Raw genomic sequence first — 19,868 nt, 5'->3', positions numbered from 1 at the left:
CCTCTTAGAAACCTGTGCCTGGCACTGATCCGAGGCTGGAAGTAGTCGGAGAGAAGCTGTAATCCATAAACTGCGACTTGAGGGAATTAATTACTTCGTTGGAGAGTGATTATCCTCAATGTGCATAAAAAAAAAAAAAAAAAGACAAACTAAAACCACAACACACATGGCCCTGCATTTAAATTAGATAAATTCAAAAGACGTGACATCATCAAAGAAACACATTTGTATGAATTCTCTTCAAAAATACACATGCGAAGGCTGATTCTAAAGAGAAGGCAGGGATCAGAATTGAGTTGTCCCAAGTCGGGATGCTTCAAATTCCGATTCCATTTTGGAACAGGATCTGCCGACGTAAAACCTTGTTTAGAACGTATGAAGAAATGGACATGTATGTGCCAGCAGTAGAACCCATTTGGACCTTTTTTTTAAATTTAATTTACATATTTATATACCACTTATCAAGGTCAGTGTTTCTCATCTCGGCCCTGGAGTCCCCCCTTGCCAGTCAGGCTTTAAAGATATCCACAATGAATATGCATGAAAGAAATTTGCATATAATGGAGGCAATGTATGCAAATCAAGCTTATGCCAATTCAATGTGGATATTCTGAAAACCTGACTGGCAAGGGGGGACTCCAAGGACCAAGGTGGTTTACAATTGGGTACTCGGGCATTTTCCCTATCTGTGAAGGTGGGCTCACAATCTGTCTAACAATGGGGCAAAGGAGAATTGAGTGACTTGCCAAGTGTAGGATTTGAACCTACAACCTCAGGGTGCTGAGTTCTGCAGCTCTAACCACTAGGCCACTCCTTCCTTCAAGGACACAATTATTTTGTGACCAAGATCTAAGCAGAAAGACAAAACCTCCTCTTACAATCAAATTTACATTGCCCTAAATGTAAAGTATAAATCATTTATAGTACCAGTAACTGTGAGTTTCCATATAGAGAACATGTACCGTGGTTGGTTTTTTCTTGAACAATTGGGCTGTTTTTTTTTATTTCAACGCTGAGTACTTACAAGTGATTGAAATATATTATTAGTGAACGTAGCAGCTCTTATTCACAGACGCACAAAAGAAGTTGATGTGTCATACAAAGAAATGCTATTTTCACAAACTATTTAAAAGGAATGTCTCATTTTCACCCCACCCTTTCGTCCTAAAGAAGCCAGGGGAGATGTAGCTGGCTCAAATTGCAGACAGAACTCCTCAGCCTCGTGAATAGTCAATGATTTATTTCTGACTGAGACATGGGAATGTGTAAGTTGGATTGAAACTCGTGATCTGATCCCCCTGCTCCAGAGGGCAAGCAGCCCACTGCGGCATCATGCGCTAATGCCATTAGCTTGCGATGTTAGTTAATAAATCCCATTGCATAAAATGGGACCTGTGGTAAAAACTGTATGTTAATGATGTAGGTGCTTTTGAGTAGATTTAGCACTAAGGGGAAGATTCTCAAAGCTTTGCAGTAAAAATCGATGGGCCGCTGTCGAAGCTATTCTTGTAACGATTTTTTTAAAAAGTGAGTCATTCTCCAAACAAGGCGCATGCGAATGAGGTTCGCGGAGCGTAGGCTTGCTAAATTTACTTGAGATGAGTCGCTGGTGGTAGCAATCAGCACATGCGCAGAATACGCCCACATTAAAAAAAAAAAAAAAGTCCTGTGACATCTTTTCTGTGGTTGACCCTCAACTATGGAACACTCTGCTTAATCTTGTGAGAGAAGAAAATAACTTAGGCCGCTTTAAAGGCCTTCTCAAGAGCCATCTTTTTAAAGAAGCCTTTAATATCTAATCCCTTTTCACCCTTTGGTACATCAATCCTTTTAAAGAAACAATAGGCAGGTTCTACCCTTCTCATGTCCAACGTTCTGTTTCCTTTTTACAATTGTATTTCCTCCCTTTCTACCTTTCGTTTCCTGTAAGTCTAGTCTTGTCTGTATAATATTAAGTACGCCATTTCATTTATTTCGTTTTTTCTCTTTCACAATATTTGTATTGTTGGCGGGTTTTTTTTTTTTAAATTTTTAGAACCCCTCCATTTTAAATTGTTAACTCGCTTAAAAACTTGATAAGCGACTGTCTAAAAATGCTTCATAAAGCCCCTTTCAAGGCGCTTCTTCAGTTGACTTAACCTAACTTGTCGGGAGATTTCATAAGGTTGGATGTGAGTGTTCACCCGTAGAGGCTTTGGGCTTCTCAGGTATGAAGCACATGTTAAAAGTCAAATGACATCAGCCACTGGAGAGGTATAATTTGTTGTTAGACAGTGCACACACCCTGGAATGTCGGTGCAGTCACTGAATAGGTTTATGTGATTTTAAATTGGTTTTCTTTTGCTAGTCTGTCTACTTGGATTTCAACTTTTCCATGGAAAGCTCAAGACAACTCATTTTCACAGTGATGGCAATTATGACACGAATGCAGGGTTCTAGAGTTCAGCGGCTCTGACTAACCAATCAGACTTAAAATTACATTTTAGAACCACTGGGCCCAATATCGGGCATGGTTTAAGCAAGCAAGAGAAGCTTAGCCCACCTAAACCATGCTGAGAGGGCCATCGAGCACTGAAAGTACAGTGTGACCACTATGTCTGGTTAGTTTGGGGAAAAACCTGCTCTTAGATTCCCAATCGAGATTTGGGAATCTAAGAGCAGGTTTTTCCAAAAACATATTAATTTAAACCTCCTCTGATTTTTTGAGGCTTTTCTGATTATTGACTGTCTGGTTAGTGTCAGGGTGCTCCGAGTAGAGCTGGGGTGGAGCCAGAAGACATGTAGGAACCGGTGCTTGGTTAGTAAATATTCTCCACTGCCCTGATGAAGAAAGGATAGCTCTTGGAAGGTTATCAGATACCTTTTTTTTATTGGACTAACTTAATGTATCAACTACAGTAGAACTTAGTGGTTGAGCCTTAATTCCACGTTCACGAAAGTCACCCTTCTGTAAAAATTTCCAAGCTAAGTAAATGACCAAATATCTGGAAATATTCAGCCAGTGACATTTTCTGCTTTGCTGTGATTTTGAGTGCCTGATGGAGTTTTATTTCTGTTCATGATTTTTTTGCATGCCTTTGAGTGGTACAGAATAACAAGCAGTGAGTTTCATTTTAAAAGAATTGTCGTGGGAATTAGTAGAATGTCTTGTGGGTGGCCAGTCAATATTCAACTAGCAGCGGTCAGCATGTTTTTCAACGCTGACTGTTGCTGCCTAAGTTAGACCTGAATATTCAGCACTGGGTCCTATCTGGATATAGGCATTTAGGGGCAAATTCTATAAGTGGTGTCCCGATTGAAGGTGGCGGTAGGTGTCCTTCCACTGTCTAACCAGCCAATCGGAACACATGTTTGTGTTTTTTAAACACCCCGAGGCAGCCAGCCTACATTGTAGGCGTTTTCATGAGCGTAGGGTCACTTAAGCTCGCCCAAGGCAAGGCATGGGTGTGATTTCACCCAGACAAGCTTAGGTGGCTCTAGGCATCTTCCTAGGGCTGCGATAAGCACCTGAAATGTATCCCAGCAAAATGCTGGTCTACATTTCAAATAGTCTCCCTGCCACGATTAGTTTACTGGCCACAGCAGGGAACCCATTCTCCCCCCCCCCCCAAAGATGACCGGCAGGAGGGATGCCCACTCTCTCCTGCCAGAACCCCCGGCTGCTGAGACCAGACGTCCTGTACAGAATCTGGCCCTTAATATCTGAGCTGCTGCTCACGCACACTTATACAGGTCTTGACTGAATATCATCTGGGACCTGCATAAATGCCTCTGGCAGTTTCTCCCTTCTTCTCCCCCTCCCTGCCAATTCTGACCCACCCATCTTCTCAAAGATTGACCCCCCCCCCCCAAAAAAAACCATGCCCCACATCCTCAAGGTTTACCCACCTCTCTGGTGGTCCAGTGGAAGCATTACAGGCAGGAACAAGCTCCATTCATTTCTGCCTTAGTGGCTCCATGTGCTAAAATGGCTGCCATGCGCTCTAGTGGTAGTCTCGTGGTACTACCACTACAGCTCAGACTTCCATATATATTTTATACTTGTTTTATGTTTGTTATTTTTGAATTTTCAAGTTTTGTCCTAATTGTTCCAGGGCAAAACCTGAAAAAATAAAAATAACAAAGACAAAACCCAAATATAAAATACGAGAATATAATACTGTACCAAAAACAGTGTGAAATCAAAATTGTACTAGCTGGCCATATTTGCAGCACAAATCTGTAAATAAATAAAGTACACAGATACCTTCAATCTATCCTGTAGAGAATTCTCATTGAAAAAAGTGCACTTTTCAATTGATTTCAAAAGAAAGAGTGTAAATCGTAGGACAATACATTCCATAAAGTTAGTCCAGTTATCATAAACAGGATTTTTATAAATCCTCCTTTCAGTGCTGTTCTTCAGTTCACTTGTGCTAACTATTTGAAGATTTAATAAGGCTATTAATCTGGTGTATATAGATTATGCATACAAGTACAGGGAGGAGGAGGGGGAATGAATCCTGGGTAGATGAATAATCATGGATTCCTTTGCCAATATAAACACACTCTTTGAAATGCTGATAACACACACATAATGCAAGCATTGTGCAAATGGAGCACTCTGATTGGCGGCGATGGCTGGTGACCATTTTAGCCTGTACGTAGTTCGAAGGAGAAAGGCTGGATGGAGTTTGACGTGATGGAGAAGTACGATAGGGAAAACGATTGCTAGTTTTCCCGCAATGGAATGTGTGCTCGCCCGTCAATAATTAGACTTTGCTCCAAGAAACTAACAAAACAGAGATTTTACTGGCATTTTCCAGCTCCCTTTTTCTGTTGTTCCCTGTATCGGCAGGTGAAATGTTTTCGTTGTTTCATTCTCACAACAACAAAATGATCCCTGGAGACATCGTGCTGTGATGTTGGAGATGTTCACCGTAGCCAAAGTGGTGGACCAAAACGACTGTGAAATGTCAAAGTAGGGTTACCGTATGGCTCCAGAAAAGAGAGGAGGCCATTTTACTCCACGGCTGTCGGCTGTATTCACATTTTATCAGCACGAGCTCTTTATCCCGATCTCCAGTCTATGACTGCCATGCCTGTAAAGATCAAGCCACCCGCCCGATTTACAAGTTCTTTTTTCTTTATTTGAATACTATGGTCAGATATGTAGGGCAGAGTGGGACAGTAAAGGCAGCAATGGTCCCAATGGCAGCCATAGTTTAGTGGAATCACTAAACAGTTTGGTTGCAGGGTCTGAGCACTTGACTTTTGATTCAGCGATTATTATTTATAGCTGTGATCAAGGGGTTTACCCACGTATACATCATCACGGAAATATAAAATATGTCCCTATTGATTTTGTATCCAGAAAAAAAGAAGGACAGATTGAGATATCGGGTTTTACTTTCATTGAAAGCAATGGAAGTAAAACTCGGATGTCTCAATCCGTCCTTCTTTTTTGGGAGTCATATGGTAACCCTAACATCAAGCAAGTCCCATGAAATAAGCACCTTTATTCCTTGCTACATCGGGAATGTTTCAAAGCACAAGTACTGCTCATCAAAATGTGAATTTCCAATCAGTCCATGACATAAGGACCCTTTTCCTAAATCATGGCACACGCTACATTTTCCATTCTATTCCCAATATTGTGCTTACTCTTTGAGCCACCACCATTACTCATGAAGTAGAAACTCAATTTCCCCATCCCGTCCCCATGAGTTTTGTCGCTGTCCCTGCCCCATTCCTGTAAGCTCTGCCTTAACCGCACAAGCCTTGGACACTTATGATTTTCAAGTGTTTGAGGCTTGTGCAGATGAGGACGGAGCTTAGGCATTGGTGGAATGAGGCATTATGACATCACAATCTGAGCTCTAGAATGTTGCTACTTAGGATGTTAAAGCGTTTGAGGCTTGTGCAGATGAGGACGGAGCTTAGGCATTGGTGGAATGAGGCATTATGACATCACAGTCTGAGCTCTAGAATGTTGCTACTTAGGATGTTAAAGCGTTTCAGGCTTGTGCAGATGAGGACGGAGGTTAGGCATTGGTGGAATGAGGCATTATGACATCACAGTCTGAGCTCTAGAATGTTGCTACTTAGGATTTTAAAGCGTTTGAGGCTTGTGCGGATGAGGACGGAGCTTAGGCATTGGTGGAATGAGGCATTATGACATCACAATCGGAGCTCTAGAATGTTGCTACTTACAATTTGAAAGTGTTTGAGGCTTATGCGGATGAGGACAGAGCTTAGGCATTGGTGGAATGAGGCATTATGACATCACAATCAGAGCACTAGAATGTTCCTACTTATGATTTTAAAGGGTTTGAGGCTTGTGCGGATGAGGACGGAGCTTAGGCATTGGTGGAATGAGGCATTATGACATCACAATCGGAGCTCTAGAATGTTGCTACTTAGGATTTGAAAGCGTTCGAGGCTTGTACAGATGAGGACGGAGCTTTCAGGAATGCCACAGGGACAGGAAAAGAACTTGCGGGGAAAGTTTTGTCCCCGTGTCATTCTCTAATGCACATTAACATGTTCTGAGCTCCCAGAGTTACCAATGCAAAGAGTAATCATTTAATTAAACAAGGAAGAATGTGTTTGTCACAAAATACCAAAAGCAGTAGAAAGCACCTTCCAAAAGACTACATGTGAGTGTGTGTCCGTGTCACCAGGCCACTGAAAGAACAGAGCGAAAGGATGAAGCAGCAAACCTGACTAACAGCAACGGTGAGGAGTGCAGTTTCTGCCAATAATTACCTATGATGCTTGGATACTGCAGGTTCCAAAAAAAAAAAAAAGGCCTATGTGAGTCATTTGAAGGGAAGCACCTATGGAGAGAAATTAGGATGAGGTGTATAATAGTCAAATTAACTCTCAGGTGAAAAAAAGCAAAAGAGGAAAAAAAAAACAAAACCCTGGTACAATTGAAATAGCCAAGAGGCACTGAGGAGCTTGCGAGGAAAACTGTTTGGAGGCGACATAGCAGAGCTGCCAGATGGGCTGATATCTCAGCAGTAATCCCAGTTATGCATACGGCAATGCGACATGCTACAGGTTATCTCATAAGAACATAAGCCTTACTGGGTCAGACCAATGGTCCATCAAGCCCAGTAGCCCGTTTTTAAGGTGGCCAATCCAGGTCCTTAGTACCTGGCCAAAACCCAAAAAGTAGCAACATTCCATGCTACCGATTCAGGGCAAGCAGTGGCTTTCCCTATGTCTTTCTCAATAACAGACTATAGACTTTTCCTCCAGGAATTTGTCCAAACCTTTCTTAAAACCAGCTACGCTATCCGCTCTTACCACATCCTCTGGCAATGCGTTCTAGAGCTTAACTATTCTCTGAGTGAAAAAAAAATTTCCTCCTATTGGTTTTAAAAGTATTTCCCTGTAACTTCATCGAGTGTCCCCTAGTCTTTGTCATTTTTGATGGAGTGAGAAACCGATCCACTTGTACCGTTCTACTCCACTCAGGATTTTGTAGACTTCAGTCCTATCTCCCCTCAGCCGTCTCTTTTCCAAGCTGAGGAGCCCTAACCGTTTTAGTCTTTCCTCATACGAGAAGAATTCCATCCCCTTTATCATCTTGGACGCTCTTCTTTGAACCTTTTCTAACGCCACTATATCTAGCCTTTCAATGTTTACAATGTTTCTTTTATTGCTGTCTGAATCTCAGTGTGTGTATACAGAGGGGTAGATTAAATTTTCACACCCCTCTGTTTGGGTTGTCATGTCATCTCTTTCCCAGGAGTGGAAGGATGCTATGGCCAATGGCTATGTTCGTTTTGATTTCTGGCTGTTTTCTTCTCAAAGTTCTTTGCTAGGGATTTTCATTTACATTCTCAGATTCCACGACATGGCTGGCCTGCCTTTAGGGAGATAAGAATATGTTGCCTGAGTTGACAGGTAGGTGGGAGGACAAGTTGTTGCTCTTGAATCTATAATTTGTGCCAGAACATACATGGCTGACTTGGAAGACACTCCCCTCTCTGCCACCCATGTGCTAAGATGTGAATAAGATTCTCCTCACTTAGCTTTGGAAAAGAACATGAAAGCAAAAAAATCGCATTGGCTCCCTCTGGGATGGACGTTACAGCCAGCAACTCATTAGGCCAAATTTCACAAAAGGTCATGGATTTGATATACCGCCATAGTCAAAGTGATTTACACATACTATATACTATATGCAGGTACGGGGGGTTTTCTGCCCCTAATGGGCTCATAATCTGCCAGTAAGTTATGTATCTGGGGCAACAGAGGGTTAAGTGACCGATGGAGCTGCAGAGGAAATCAAACCCAGTTCCTCTGATTCTCAGGCCACTACTCTAATCAATAAGCTATTCATTATTATTTTAGAACATAAAAATTGCTAAACTGGGACAGAGCGAAGGTCCATCAAGCCCAGTATCCTGTTCTAACAGTGGCCAACCCAGGTCCCAAGTACCTGGCAGAATCCCAAAGAGTAGCAACATTCCAGAGCTGAGATTGTGATGTCATAATGCCTCATTCCACCAATGCCTCAGAGCCAACCTCATCAGTGATGTCACAATGGCTTGATTGGCCTAGACTTGGCTCGCAGAAGAACATAAGAGCTGCCATACTGGGACAGACCAAAGGTCCATCAAGCCCATTATCCTGTTTCCAACAGTGGCCAACCCAGGTCCCAAGTACCTGGCAGAAACCCAAAGAGTAGCAACATTCCAGAGCTGAGATTGTGATGTCACAATGCCTCATTCCACCAGTGCCTAAGAGCCAACCTCATCAGTGATGTCACAATTGTTTGAGCTCACATAAGAATTGCCATACTTGGACAGATCGAAGATCCATCAAGCCCAGTATCCTGTTTCCAACAGTGACCAAACCAGATCCGAAATCCCTAGTTAGATCCCAAGTAATAAAACAGATTTTGTTTTGCTTATTCTATGAATAAGCAGTGGATTTCTCCAAGCCATCTCAATAATGGCATATGGACTTCTCTTTTAGGAAATTCTCCAAACTATTTTTAAACCCTGCTAAGCTAACCAATTTCACCACATTCTCCAGCAACAAATTCCGCAGTTTAATTATATGTTGTGTGAAGAAATATTTTCTCCAATTTGTTTAAATCTACTAGTTAGTGGCGTCATTGCATGTCCCCTAGTCCTAGTATTTTTTGAAAAACAAGTGATTCACAACTACCCTGTCCACTCCACTCAGTATTTTATAGACCTCTATCATATCACCCCGAGCCATCTCTTTTCCAAGCTGAAGAGCCCTAATCGCTTTAGCTTCTCCTCATAGGGAAGTCATCCCATCCCTTTTATCATTTTCATCATCCTTCTCTGTACCTTTTTTGAGATAAAGCAACATAGAAACATAGAAAATGATGGCAGAAAAGGGCTATAGCCCATCAAGTCTGCCCACTCTATTAACCCTCCCTAACTACCCTCCTAGAGATCACACTCAGGTGGCGATACCTTTACACTTCCCTCGTAGAGATCCGACGTGGGCATCCCACTTATTCTTGAAATCAGGCACGCTGTTGGCCATGATCACCTGCTCTGGGAGCTTGTTCCAATGGTCAACCACTCTCTCTGTGAAGAAATACTTCCTGGTGTCGCCATGAAATTTCCCGCCCCTGAGTTTCAGCGGATGCCCTCTTGTGGCTGAGGTTCCTGTGGCTGGACCATAGAGCGATACAAGGGCATTATAACATTGCCATATTTGTTTTCCGTTCCGTTCCTGATAATTCCTAACATTCTGTTTGCTTTCTTAGTTGCACATTGAGCTGAGGGTTTCAACATATCCTCAATGATGACACCCAGATCCTTTTCCTGGGCAGTGACTCCTAACGTAAAACCCCAGCATCACGTAGCTATAGTTCGGGTTCCCCTTTCCCACGTGCATCACTTTGCACTTGCTCACATCATCTGCCATTTTTACACCCAGTCTTCCAGTCTCACAACTTAACAAGTTTCAACAACTTTGTGTCATCAGCAAATTTAATTATCTCACTAGTTATTCCCATCTCTAGATAATTGATAAATGTGTTAAAAAGCACCGATCCCAACTTAATCAAGTACATTACATTACAGATTTCTATTCCGCCATTACCTTTCGGTTCAAAGCGGATTACAATAAGAGTTGTGGAGGGAAGGGTTACAAAGTTAGATCAGAGGTCGTTTTTGGGAGAGGATCTGGGGTAGGGGAGAGGGAGGTATTCGTGGTATTAGGCTTTGTTCAGGGATTTCTTGAAGAGTATAGTTTTTATTTCCTTTCTGAACATCTTGTAGTCAGGGGTTGATATCAATAGGTTGGAGATTTGGTTATCTAGTTCAAGTTAATAAAAATTTGATATACAGTAAATCCTTGGACTGCAAGACAAGCAAAACATTGTATTAAATTTTGACTTGATAAACAAGCAAAGTCTTGCAATACAAGTACATACAGTATTTTGTATTAAAGTTTTTGGGTTGTGGAACGAATCGTCTGAGTTTCCATTATTTCTTATGGGGAAATTTGCTTTGATGTATGAGTGTTTTGGATTACAAGCATGGTTTCGGAACGAATTATGCTCACAAACCAAGGTTTTACTTCTAGGCGGTTTTACATTGTAAATTAATTAAACAAGAAAATCAGTTAAAAAAAGGTTGACATAAGAACATAAGAATTGCCATTGCTGGGTCAGACCAGTGGTCCATCGTGGCCATCAGTCCACTCACGCGGCAGCTCCCAGGTCAAAGACCAGTGCTCTAAATGAGTCCAGCCTCACCTGTGTACGTTCCAGTTCAGCAGGAACTTGTCCAACTCTGTCTTGAATCCCTGGAGGGAGTTTTCCCCTATAACAGACTCCGGAAGAGCGTTCCAGTTTTCCACCATTCTCTGGGTGAAGAAGAACTTCCTTACATTGAATCCCTGGAGGGTGTTTTCCCCTATAACAGTCTCTGGAAGAGCGTTCCAGTTTTCCACCATTCTCTGGGTGAAGAAGAACTTCCTTACCTTGAATCCCTGGAGGGTGTTTTCCCCTATAACAGTCTCTGGAAGAGCGTTCCAGTTTTCCACCATTCTCTGGGTGAAGAAGAACTTCCTTACATTGAATCCCTGGAGGGTATTTTCCCCTATAACAGTCTCTGGAAGAGTGTTCCAGTTTTCCACCATTCTCTGGGTGAAGAAGAACTTCCTTACATTGAATCCCTGGAGGGTGTTTTCCCCTATAACAGTCTCTGGAAGAGCGTTCCAGTTTTCCACCATTCTCTGGGTGAAGAAGAACTTCCTTACATTGAATCCCTGGAGGGTATTTTCCCCTATAACAGTTTCTGGAAGAGCGTTCCAGTTTTCCACCATTCTCTGGGTGAAGAAGAACTTCCTTACATTGAATCCCTGGAGGGTGTTTTCCCCTATAACAGTCTCTGGAAGAGCGTTCCAGTTTTCCACCATTCTCTGGGTGAAGAAGAACTTCCTTACATTGAATCCCTGGAGGGTGTTTTCCCCTATAATAGTCTCTGGAAGAGCGTTCCAGTTTTCCACCATTCTCTGGGTGAAGAAGAACTTCCTTACATTGAATCCCTGGAGGGTGTTTTCCCCTATAACAGTCTCTGGAAGAGCGTTCCAGTTTTCCACCATTCTCTGGGTGAAGAAGAACTTCCTTACATTGAATCCCTGGAGGGTGTTTTCCCCTATAACAGTCTCTGGAAGAGCGTTCCAGTTTTCCACCATTCTCTGGGTGAAGAAGAACTTCCTTACATTGAATCCCTGGAGGGTATTTTCCCCTATAACAGTCTCTGGAAGAGCGTTCCAGTTTTCCACCATTCTCTGGGTGAAGAAGAACTTCCTTACATTGAATCCCTGGAGGGTGTTTTCCCCTATTTGAATCCCTGGAGGGTGTTTCCCCCTATAACAGACTCCGGAAGAGCGTTCTAGCGTTCTACCACTCTCTGGTTGAAGAAGAACTTGAGGCTAACAGGACTAACTGAGACAAAAGTAAAGTAATCCAAGAAAGGGAAAATTACAAGAGGAAGGGGAATCTCGTCTGAAAGCCGGAGCAAGGAGGAGTCAAGATGATAAGGCAGAAAAAAATTTAAAGATTAAAGGCATCTTTTAACAAGAAGATTGGTTTATTTTAGTTTATTTCTTCATTTATAGTTTGCTTTAAACCAAAGCAGATTACAAAAATAACATCATAATAATTAAACATACATCAACAAACACATAAACACATCAAATCAGCATTTCTTCAAAAATCCGTACCGAAGTCCTAATGACCTGATCAGCATAACCTCAATTCCCTCATTCACTCTGCCGTTCAGACATAAAAAGCCAGCCTCACCAAAAAAGACAGACCTCCCTGCTTCTGCTTCGAGAGCAGAGCGGTTCATACTGTATTTGAGGCCGTGGCCCTCCTGAAGGCTTCATGGGTGGGTCACATGCTTTTTCGGGTGAATGGAGGTCAAAGGCACAGAAAGATTGATAAACACCATTCTAGAGCAGGGGTAGGCAATTCCGGTCCTCGAGCGCCGCAGGCAGGTCAGGTTTTCAGGATATCCACAAAGAATATGCATGAAATGGATTTGCATGCACTGCCTCCTTGAGATGCAAATCTATCTCACACATATTTATTGTGGATATCCTGAAAACCTGACCTGGCTCTGGCTCTCGAGGACCGGAATTGCCTTCCCCTGATCTAGAGCATGGAATGTTGCTACTCTTTGAGATTCTGCAGGGTTCCAGAATGTTGCTACTATTTGGGTTTCTGTCAGGTACTGTGGCCTGGATTGGTCACTGATAGAAAAAAAGAGTCTGGACTAGATGGACCATTGGTCTGACCCAGGGGTAGGCAATTCCGGTCCTCGAGAGCCGGAGCCAGGACAGGTTTTCAGGATCTCCACAATAAACATGTATGAGATGGATTTGCATGCACTGCCTCCTTGAGATGCAAATCTATCTCATGCATATTTATTGTGGATATCCTGAAACCTGACCTGGCTCTGGCTCTCGAGGACCCGAATTGCCTACCTCTGTTCTAGATCATTCTTTCTTCTGAAAAGAGTGACTTCTTGTGCAGTTTTAGTACCATCAATGTTTTAGAATGTCTCTATTGTATCCCTGTCTCATTTCTTTTCTGATAAATATTTAGGTATTTAAATCATTTCGTAGGACCGAAAACGATTCTTCGGCTGCTGGCCCCCACCACCTTCCCCCTCTCCTGCCTCTATTTGCATCAAAGAAAAGATAAATTATTGGCTATTCCTACCCATAGTTATTTGTGAGATTTCAGTTTATTTGCAGAACGGTATCAAGTATATAAAAAGGCAAACTGTAGAGCTTAAACAAAATGATGAGATAATTCCAGGGCTATTTCTGGTGTTCGTGTGCCACTTATAAACAAGATAATGATAGCAATCTGCAGCTGAGAATGGGCCTTCAAGCTCTAATACCCTCTAGGTAGACGTTTCTCCTCAGACTTCATTTGAGGTTAGCAGGGATGACCTTTCATTAGCACACATTGAATTCATTGGCTCAGCTTTTAAAAAAGCCATGCGTGGAAAAATCAGTTTAATCGGCATAGTAGAGGGGCAAAGTACTTCTGTGTATGAAAGAGCGGGACTTGGGAGTGATTAAGTCTGACGGTCTTAAGGTAGCAAAACAGGTAGAAAAGGTGACAGTCAAGGCCAGAAGGATGCTCAGATGCATAGGGAGAGGTATGGCCAGTAGGAAAAAGGAGGTATTGATGCCCCTGTATAAGACTTCGGTGAGACCTCATTTAGAATATTGTGTCCAATTCTGCAGGCCGTACCTTCAAAAAGATATAAAAAGGATGGAGTCGGTCCAGAGGAAGGCTACTAAAATGGTGCATGGTCTTCGTCATAAGGTGTATGGGAACAGACTTAAAGATCTCAATCTGTATACTTTGGAGGAAAGGCAGGAGAGGGGAGATATCATAGAGATGTTTAAATACCTACGTAATGTAAATGCACATGAGTCGAGTCTCTTATTTGAAAGGAAACTCTGCAATGAGAGGGCATAGGATGAAGTTAACAGATGTTAGCTCCGGAGTAATCTAAGGAAATACTTTTTTTTACAGAAAGGGAGGTAGATGCATGGAACAGTCTTCCGGAAGAGGTTGTGGAGACAGAGACTGTGTCTGAATTCAAAAGGGCCCTGGGATAGGCACATGGGATCTCTCGGAGAGGATGGTTACTGCGGATGGGCACACTGGATGGGCTATTTGGTCTTTATCTGCCATCATGTTACAATGTTTCTATAACCATAAAGTTCTATGACATCACAATGCAGCTATAAAGAGCCTTAGCCTATAGGAAGAGGAGATGCAAATGTTAAGAGTCTTAGCCAATAGGGAGAGGAGGAGATAGTGGATGCTGCGGATGGACCATTTGTCCTTTATCTGCCATCATGTTACAATGTTTCTATAACCATAAAGTTCTATGACATCACAATGCAGCTGTAAAGAGCCTTAGCCAATAGGGAGAAGAGGAGATAGTGGATGCTACAGATGGGACATTTGGCCTTCATCTGCCATCATGTTACAATGTTTCTATAACCATAAAGTTCTATGACATCACAATGCAGCTGTAAAGAGCCTTAGCCAATAGGGAGAGGAGGAGATAGTGGATGCTGCGGATGGACCATTTGGCCTTTATCTGCCATCATGTTACAATGTTTCTACAACCATAAAGTTCTATGACATCACAATGCAGCTGTAAAGAGCCTTAGCCAATAGGGAGAGGAGGACATAGTGGATGTTGCAGATGGGCCATTTGGCCTTTATCTGCCATCATGTTTCTATGTTTGTATTGTTGAGGTTTTTTGAGTTAATTCTCATCCCTGCTCTTAGGACTGTGTTGCCTTACCATAAAGTGTAGGCAAGAGCATGATTTAAACCCTTTTCTGTTATCTAAATGTGTCAATCACCGACCGGCACTGTTTCCAGAATCGAGGATCCCAAGGACCCTAGAAGGACCCGGAAATGTAGGCTCGGGTTTTTCAGGCCCACATTTTCAGCGACTTGTGGCTAGTATCGCCTAGTGCCACCCCTTTAAATATGCCCATTTCTAGGCTTCAACCTCACGAGGCAATGCCAGGTGGCATGGACCAGGGCGCCGGTCTAGCATCGTCTGATTTTTTGTTTTGATTAGATTTTAATTGGTTTTTTAATGGCGCGGCCAATTATCATGTCATTTAGAACCAATTAAAACCCCTAAGTTAGTCGCCAGTATATGTGACCTGGGTGCTCTACGGTGACTAACTTTTGGCGACTTTTTGAGAGTCCTGGCCAAAAGTGTCTTTTCCAGTACACTTCCCTACAGAACAGCCGAGCAAATCACTTTTAATCCTACGACTTTAATGTTTACACAAAGGCAGTGATAGCCAGAGAAAGGAAGCAAACGATCTCTTGTCTACCTGATCAAGCAAATTCCAAAATGCAGATAAATTGCTCAATATATGACTTCCTGTGTAAATCTCAGCAATACAAATACTAGATACTCAAATGAGGCTTAACCATATTCAAAAGTGCTTAAAATGAAGGAAACTTATCTTGGAAATCCATGCCAAAAAGATCATTTCAATCTCTAAAAGGCTGTGGATGGGAGGAAGTGACACGTGAGAGAGAGCCGAAGCTGACGCGGGTAGCAAGTTTGTTGCTGCTTATACCAACAGGGAAGGGGGCGCAGGCACGCACATGGCAGGGGGGGCAGGGAAGAGAGGTGCCACCGCCCTGGGCACCGGTCACCCTCGCTATGCCGCTGCTTGGCAACCCTGTTCATCCCATTATTTTACAACCTAGAATGCCTGATGACTTTCCCTGTTGCACCCCGCTCTTGATTTTATAGACCTCTATCATGCTCCCTCTCAGTCATGTTTACTCCCAAGCTGAAGAGTGCTAACCTTCTCATGAAGGAAGTCATTTTTGCCTTTCTATGTCCCTTTTCTAGTTTCACTATATCTCTTTCAAAATGGGTGACCAGAGCCGCTCACAACACCCAAAACGCAGTGGTGGTTAAAGTAAGGTGTGCCAAGGAACAAAGTGCACACGTTTGCCCACATGCAGGGTACGTAAGGCTACCGATTGGATCCAGATTCACAGAACAGGGTTGACCCAGTCTTGGGTTTCCCCCGTTGCATGCAGGGATTTGTAGTTCAGACTCCCTAAGAAAGGCCTACAAGTCCCAGCACACTGAGTTCAACCCAGGACCAGATCAATTCGGTCACATGAATCTGGATCCAGTTTGAGGAGTATTAAGACCTTCGTGAGCTCGAAGGTGAAGACCCTCATGAGACCCCAGAAGGAAAATTTAAGAGAGATACTGTGTTGCTGAACTGAACTTTACACAAGCCTGATGAACAATGCAAAAATCACCTCTCTCCCTCTCAGCACAAATAATATGATTTTGTGAGAAGTTTATCTTTAACCCAGAGACAGGCAAACATCTGCTGGTGACAGCATTGGATATTCTAGGACTTTCCAAGAAATGCTTGGGTCACAAGAAAGAAACCAAGCCACATGACTCCAGGTCAGGACGACTTACCAAAAGTCATATCAGCCACAGATGAAAAAATACTGACAGATCTACAATCAAGCCCTAGAGGGAGGGGGCACACTCTCAAGAATTATTGACCTTAAGTTGGCAGCCTTAAGAGTGAGCAAATTGTAGACAAAGGATTTGCATAGCTAAAATGCTTCCCTTAAAAAATTGTCCCCCTCCTCCCAGATGGATATATTTTACGAGTTAAAGTTTGTTCAGAATAAACTTTCTCATAAGATCTGGTGGGTCACTAGGCTGACCTATAACTGTTGTCCTTGGGATGGATCTATTTAACATCTTTGTGAGTGATATTGCGAAAGGACTGTCTGAAAAAGTTTGTCTTTTTGTGGATGATACCAAACTCTGTAAATAGGGTAGACACCCGGAGGATGAAGCTTGAATGGTCAACAATTGACAACTAAGATTTAATGCTAAAAAATGCAGGATCATGTACTCGGGCTGCAAAAATCCTGGAGAACGGTTTATTATTGGAAGCAAAATATTTCTGTGTGCGGAAAAAGAGCGGGACTTGGGGGTGATTGTGTCTGATGATCTCAGGGTGGCAAAACAGGTAGAAAAGGCAATGGTCAAAGCCAGGAAAATGCTTGGGTGCATAAGGAGAGGAATGGCCAGTAAGAAAAGGGAGGTGATAATGTCGTTGTATAAGTCTCTGGTGAGGCCTCATTTTGGAATGCAATTTTGAAGACCACCATCTTCAAAAGATATATAGGATGGAGTCGGTCCAGAGGGCTGATACAAAATTGGTTAATGGTCTTTGTCATAAATCGTATCGGGACAGACTTAGAGACCTTAATATGTATACTCTGGAGGAAAGACGGAAGAGAGGGGATACGATAGAGACTTTTAAATATCTCCATGGCATTAATGTACAGGAGGTGATTCATTTTCAAATGAAGGAAAATTCCGGAAGGAGAAGGCATAGGATGAAGTTAAGAGGTGATAGGCTCGGGAGTAATATAAGGGTGGTAGATGCGTGGAATAGTCTCTCAAGAGGAGGTGGTGGATATGAAGACTGTATCTGAATTTAATATTGCGTGGGACGGGCAATATGGGATCTCTTGGGGAGAGGAGGAAATAGCGGACGGGAAGAGTGGCTGAGCCATTCGGCCTTTATCTGCCGTCGTGTTTCTCTTTCATGATCATGGTACCCCTTCCCTAGAGCCAGGGCACCAGTGGTTTGTAGGTGTAAGAGGGCTGGCTGCTGTTACATCATCTTTTGTACAAATTTCTTGTAGGGAAAGACAGGCAGAAAATAAGGAATCAGACCTACTTTTTTTTACTGTTTCAAGCTTCATTCACTGGTGTTTTCTACATCCAGAGGGAAAGCTATAAACAGAACCGGGCCCATCACTAGGCAAACTTAGGGCTCCTTTTACAAAGATGTGCTAAGCGTTGCGGAATCAATGCGTCCATAGGATAGCGCAGCTTATTAAAAGAGGGGGTTAGTAGTCACCTGGGGCATGAGGAATTTCTAGAGGGGGGGGGGAGCAGCAAAACATCCAGTAATGCTGAGGGGGGTATCCCCACACCCTGACAGCTACAGGGAGATTGCCTTCATTGGTGGGACGGTGGGAATTCACGCTGTGGCTCCTCCCCTCCTTCCCCCCCCCCACCCTCTTTCCCAAAAATTCCACTGTATGCATTCAGTAAAAACTTCTAGCCCTGTTTTGTTCTGTCTTGTTTTAATGTTTGTGTTCTCTGTGGTGACGTCTCCACCAGTGAAAGGGAGGGAGGTATTGCTTAATCCTGTGGACTTTTTCTACTTCCTTCAAACCCACAGACACTTACAAACCAACTTCAGGCTGAGCAGAGATGACACCCTCGGCAGTTTTTCCTCCCGGGCTCCTGACGAGGATAGAGTTAACAGGGCTGTGCAGGTAACTTGAGCTACGCTCGGGGAGTTACTGGAAGTTTGCAGGCCAGGGGAAGAGCCCTGCTTGGGTGCTGGAGTTGCAAGCAGCCGAGTCCACTTGAGATGGGTCTCAAGCCCCTGGTCAGTCACAGCGGAGACCGCCCCAGATAATCTACTGCTCTCTTTGGTTTATCAGTCTATTTAGCTAGTCAAGTGTCTGGGCTGGGAGCTGATCCACAGTGGCCCAAATAGCTGCTGAACCTGAACCTTGAGATCTAGAAGTGGGGTTTGGTAGTTTGGACAGAGCCCAATGCTTTTCTCTCCTGCACACGTGGTCTCTGTATGGAAATGAGCAGCAGAGCTCAGGTAAGAGACTTGTACAGTTAATACCCTCAGGCTGGTGCAGCTCGCTACGAAAGGCAGTTTGAGGGCGCATCAAGCTGCGTATTGAATTATGCATCAAATAACCCATCCCGAGCGGTTTACAAAAAAAAACAACAAATGACCTAATTTGCCACCTGATCATTGGGGGCCGAAACTAACAGTGCTCCAAAAGTAGCTATGGGAAACGTAGGGGTCCTTTCACTAAGGTGCGCAAGCTGTTTTAGCATGAGCTAAACACGCGTCCATAGGATATAATGGACGTGTTAGCGTGTAACGCATGCTAATATTTATCACGCGCTAAAACAGCTGATGCATCTTAGTAAAAGGACCCCTTAGATACATCTGCAGCAGTGGAGAACCAAAAGGGAACGCAATTCGTGACGCAACGGGTCTTTTACCTGTTTACAGTGTATTTTTCAGCTGTTGCTTTGCTGAATATTTACCCAACTATAAGTGAACTGTTTCTTCTGCATATCAAAGTGACAGAAACACAGCGAAGGAAGACGCTGGTGCTCAAAAGTCACGACATATCAATAAAAGTCTTCCTTCGCTGTGTTTTGGGTTTTTTTTTTTTTGTCACTTTCCAAGTTTTTTGGGAAGTAATAATAATAATAATAATAACTTTATTTTTCTATACCGTCATAGTCAGACGACTTCTAGGCGGTTCACATCGAAGGAAGGCTGGACATTCAGCGAATTACAAATGTGTGAGGGGAATGTTACAGAAGAGAAGGGTTGAATGGGAGGGAATGTAAGAGGGGTTGGGATTGCCTGAGAGATTGTTTCGGGTTTGTAGGGGAAAAAAAGCGTAGAGCGAAGGTCGGTCTGTTTAGGTGATGAATTTGTCAAACAGAGTGGTTTTGATTGATTTTCGGAATGCGTTGTAAGTGTCTGGTGTTATTTATGTAGTTTCCCAGCCAGGATTGTTGTCTGTTAGCTTGGAACATGAAGGTTCTGTCAAGGAAGGATTTGTATTTGCAGCCAGTGATTTTAGGATAGGCGAAGATGTTTTTGTTTCTGGTTGTTCGTGTAAAGTGTGTTTGCAGGTAGGAAGGTGCTAGGCCCCAGATTTGCATGCATGCAAATTTGAACTGTATTCG

The 19,868-nt window shown here is 43.0% G+C and overlaps 1 protein-coding gene across 5 annotated transcripts in view; it reads left to right on the top strand.

Moving 5' to 3' along the window:
* The window catches only part of SH3RF2 (SH3 domain containing ring finger 2), a 241,127-nt gene that overhangs the window by 181,620 nt on the left and 39,639 nt on the right, over positions 1-19,868 (top strand). The window contains exon 1 of one of the 5 annotated variants that reach the window (XM_033926930.1): positions 18,302-18,409. The exons of 2 other annotated variants lie outside the window; for them this stretch is intronic. The gene's annotated coding sequence lies outside the window, so the exon portion shown is untranslated. Of the gene's footprint in view, positions 1-18,301; positions 18,410-18,484; positions 18,751-19,553; positions 19,652-19,868 lie in introns of those variants that run through there. 2 more of the 5 variants (XM_033926928.1, XM_033926932.1) reach the window with 2 other exon arrangements.

This window comes from Geotrypetes seraphini, chromosome 18, assembly GCF_902459505.1.
Source record: "Geotrypetes seraphini chromosome 18, aGeoSer1.1, whole genome shotgun sequence".
Taxonomy (NCBI): domain Eukaryota; kingdom Metazoa; phylum Chordata; class Amphibia; order Gymnophiona; family Dermophiidae; genus Geotrypetes; species Geotrypetes seraphini.
This window is presented reverse-complemented; position numbering and strand designations above follow the sequence as displayed.